Genomic DNA, 5,015 nt, shown 5'->3' with positions numbered 1-5,015 from the left:
TAAATAATTTTTTTAAAAAAGATATGACAATTGTTAACATGTATGCACCCAACATTGGAGCACCTGAACATATAAAGCAATTACTAAAAGACGTTAAGTAAATTACAGGCTTGAACAACACTGTAGACCAAATGGACCTAACGGACATATACACAACATTCCATCAAGCATTCGCAAAATACATGTTCTCTTCAAAAACAAATGAAACATTCTCCAGGAAAGATATGTTAGGCCACAAAACAAGATTTAACAAATTGAAGAAGATCAGAATCATATCAAGTATCTTTTCCAACCATATGCTAGGAAACTAGACATTGTAACAGAAGAAAAATAGGAAAATTTAAACATATGGGAATTAAACAACACACTCCCAAACGATCAGTTGATCAAAGAAGAAATCAAAATGGAAGTCAAAAGACTATCTTGAGACAAATGAAACGGAAACACTACATATCAAACTATGGATGTAGTGAAAGCAGTTCTGAGAATAAAGTTTATAGTTCTAAATGCCTACATTTAAAAAGAGCTCTCAAATAAACAACTTAACTTTATACCTCCAGGAACTAGAAGAAGAGCAAACTAAACCCAAAGTTAGCAGAAGAAAGGAAACGAAAATCAGAGAAGAAATATAAGGAGTTTCAAAAAGTTCACAGAAAATGCATATTATGAAAAAACCATGCATGATGGCTCCATGGCTCAGCACTGCTCAAGAGAAGCTAGATCACACATGGCAGCCATAGCTCAAATCCCCAGCCTTGTCAGCCCAAAGCACGCCAGGCATTCGAGTGTCCATGATCTGACAGCTGGAGGAAGGGGATCATGGCATGACCGGATCCTGTGAAAGGTCTCTCTCTCTTTCATGTATGTACATGTGCTCTATTTTGAATAAAGAAAAATTTTTTAAATCTATGCATAGATTTTTTTTTCAAAATTTGAGCCAAAATAAACTCATACTTTAAATCCACTTGTCCGTGAACTTTTGAAATCCTCCTTGTAAATGAAATAGACTAAAGAAACAATAAAATCAATGAAATTAGGAGTTGACTTTTTGAAAAGAAAAATGAAATTGACAAGTCTTTACCTATAGTAACTAACAAAAAAGGGAGAAGAGTAAAATATACAATTATAAATGAAAGAGGAAACATTATGTCTGGTGCCACAGAAATTCAGCAGATCATAAGAAACTACTATGAGTAATTATATACTAACAAATTGGATAATGTTTTAAAAAATGGATAATTTTCTGGAAGCATACAGCCTAGTAATACTGAATTATAATGAATAGAATATCTGAACAGACCAATAACAAGTTATAAAACTCTCCACAAAGAGAATCACAGAACCTGATGGCTTCACTAGTAAAGTCTACCACTTAAAGAATTGATACCAGGACCAGCAGATGAAGTAATAGTTATGTTGCTAGACTTCCATGTAGTCCACCACATTTTGAGTCTTGGACACAGTGGCTTAAAACTCATGCCAGGAGCGTGTGTGTACATGCCAAAAATCCTGAGAAGACAACGAGGGGAAGGGATTGTGGCATGGCCATCCCCCCTGGGGGGTGATTTCTCGCTTTCTGTCTCTGTCTCTCTCTGTCTCTCTGCGAGTACATGCTCCCTATTGCAAAAATCTCTCTCTCAAAAAAAAAAAAAAAGAATTAATGCCAACTCTTTTCAAATGTTTCCAAAAAAATGCAAGAGGAAGGAACATGTCCAAAGTCATTTACAAAGTTAGCAATATCCTAATACCAAAGCCAGACAATGAAATGATAAGAAAAGAAAATTACAGGTCAATAACCTTAATAAACATAGATGCAAAAATCCTCAACAAAATACTAGCAACAGGGAACCAGCAGTTAGCGTAATGGCTATGTCGCTGGATTCCCACGTAGTCGACCGCAGTTCGTGTCCTGGACCCGGTGGCTTAGAACTCACGCCGGGCGCGTGTGCATGCGTGCCCAAGATCCCGAGAGGAGAATGGAGGAGAAGGGATTGCGGCGTGACCATCCCCCCAGGGGGGTGATTTCTCGCTTTCTGTCTCTATGTCTCTCTCTGTCTGTCTGGCGAGCACACGTGCCCTATAGCAAAAACCTCTCAAAAAAAAAAAAAAATACTAGCAACAGAATTCAACAGGACATTAAAAGGATTATACATGATCAAGTGAGATTTATCCTTGGAATTCAAGGATGAGTCAATTATGCAAATCAATAAATGTAAGATTGCACATCAATAGAATGAAAAATAAAATTTATATGATCATCTCAAAAGATGGCAGAAAAGGCAAACAAAATTCAACATCATTTCATGATAAATAACTCTCAATTTAGTAGATACGTAAGGAAGGTAATTCAGCATAATAAAGACATATATGACAAGCCCACAACTAACATCATGCTCAGGGTTAAAAAGCTACATGTGGTTTAAGACCAAGAAAAATATAAGGATGCTCACTCTTACCTCTTCTATTCAATATTGTACCGAAAGTCCTAGCAAGAGCAATTAGGCAGGAAAAATAAATAAAAGAAAGGAAGAAGTAAAATGTCTCCATTTGCAGATGGCATTATCTTATATATAAAAGCTCTTAAAGACTCTATTAAAATACTGTCAGAACCAATAAAGAAGTTCAGTTAAGTTTCAGAATACAAAATCAGCATACAAAAATTAGTTATATCTCGGGAACCAGCAGTTAGCATAATGGCTATGTCGCTGGACTCCCACGTGGTCGACCGCGGTTCACGTCCCGGACCCGGTGGCTTAAAACTCACACCGGGCGCGTGTGCCTGCGTGCCCAAGATTCCGAGAGGAGAATGGAGGAGAAGGGATTGCGGCGTGACCATCCCCCCTGGGGGGTGATTTCTCGCTTTCTGTCTCTATGTCTCTCTCTGTCTGTCTGGCGAGCGCACGCACCCTACAGTGAAAATCTCTCCAAAAAAAAAAAAAACTGAGGATGGCACAAATAAATAAAAAGATCTCCCATGTTATTGGATTGAAATAATTAAAAGATAGTTAAAATGTCTGTTATACCCAAAGAAAACTACAGATTCAGTACAACCCCTATCAAAACTCCAATGGCACTTTCCATAGAAAAGAGAAAAACAATCCTAAAATCCATATGATCAGAAAATACTCTGAATAGCAAGAACAAAGCTGAAGGCATCACACTCTCAGATTTCAAAATATAGTACAAAGCTATAGTACAAACAGCATGGTACTAAAGTAAAAGCAGACAGACTAATGGAACATAAGAAAGAGTCCCCAAATAATACACACATTTACAGTCTGTTGATTTTTAACTATTGTGCCATGAATACACAATGGAGAAAAGATACTCTCTTCGATAAATGGTGTTGGGAAAACTTGATAGTCTCATGCATAAAAATGAATTTGGACCTTTATCTCATACCATACAGAAATCAACTCAAAAATGAATTCAAAACTTAAACATAAAACTGAAAACTGTAAAGGTAATTGAAGAAAACACAGGGAAACAGTGTCTTGACGTTGGTCTGGCCAATGATCATAAACGACTACTGAGAAACATTATATGCCAACAAATTTTGGGGTTATGGCTCCAAAAGTACAGACAACAAAAATAAACGAATGAGATTGCAACAAACTAAAACATTTCTGCAAAAGAAACAATCAACAGAGTGAAGGAAAAAAAACCTATGAAATGGGAGAAAATATTTGCAAACCATACAAATAATAAGTGGTTAATATCCAAACTGTGTAAGGCACTCAACTCAATATCAAGAAAACAAATAGTCCAACTTAAAACTGGGAAAAGCACCTGTGTTCTAGTTCATTCCATTTATAATGACGAAAATATCTGAGTCTGGGTAATATAAGGGGACAGAAGTTAGTTAAATTACAGCTTTGGAGACAGAAATCCAAGAGCATGGCATGTGGTGAGGGTTTTCTAGTTGCATCATACAGGAGAGGGCCAGAATGTATGTATCTGTGTGTTTCTTTATGCCTCCTTATAAACCCACAAGTATTCAGTCATGAGGGTCTCTCTTGAGCCTAGTCATTTTCCAATGGTCCCAACTTTCAATACTGTAATTAGAAGTCTTCACCTTTTCAATGTCAATATAATGTCTCACCTCATTTTAACACATAAATTTTGGGGAGATATATTCAAACCCTCACAGCTTGACTAGATTTTTCAAAAGAAGACATACAAATTGGTCAACAAGTATATGAAAAAGTACTCAATATCACTAATAAGAGAAATGCAAATCAAAACCTCACACCTGTTAGAATAGTTATAATAGAAGAAACAAAAGGTAACAAGTGTTGGCAAGGATGGAGAGAAAAGGGAACTCTTGCACACTATAGGAATGAAAATTAGTACAGCCATTATAGAAAATAGTATGGGCTCAGAAAAAAAAATTTTTTTTGGAGAGGTTTTTGCTACAGGGCACACGCACTCACCAGAAAGACCAAAAGCGAGAAATCACCCCCCAGGGGAGCAGGCCTCACCTTCTCCTCCATTCTCCTCTCAGGATCTTGGGTATGCACGCACACGCACCTGGCATGAGTTTAAGCCACTGGGTCAGGGACTCGAACTGTGGTCGACTACATGGGAATCCAGTGATGTAGCCATTATGCTACATCTGGTCCCTGGGCTCAGAAAATTTAAAATAGTACTATCATATGTTTAAACAATCACACTTTTGGGTATATCTCTGAAGACAATGAAATCAGGATCTTGAAAAAAATATCTGCACTCTCATGTTCATTGTAGCTTTATTTACCATAGTTAAGATGAAATTAACCTAAGTGTCAGTTCATAGATAAACAGGTCTTAGCAAAGAAGGAAATCTAGTAATTTGTACAATATGGATTAACCTGGAAAACATTATGCTCAGGGAAATAACCCAGGTATAGAAGGCCTGATTTCATTTATATGTAAAATCTATTGTAGAAATTCAAACTCATGGAAGTAGAGAGTAGAGTGATAGTTGTCAAGGTTAGGGGGAGAGAGAAATGATCAAAAAGTATAAATTTTCAGTT

Source organism: Tupaia chinensis, unplaced genomic scaffold (genome assembly GCF_000334495.1).
Source record: "Tupaia chinensis unplaced genomic scaffold, TupChi_1.0 Scaffold000422_1, whole genome shotgun sequence".
NCBI lineage: Eukaryota > Metazoa > Chordata > Mammalia > Scandentia > Tupaiidae > Tupaia > Tupaia belangeri.
The sequence above is the reverse complement of the archived record's forward strand: the minus strand, read 5'-3'. Positions refer to the sequence as shown.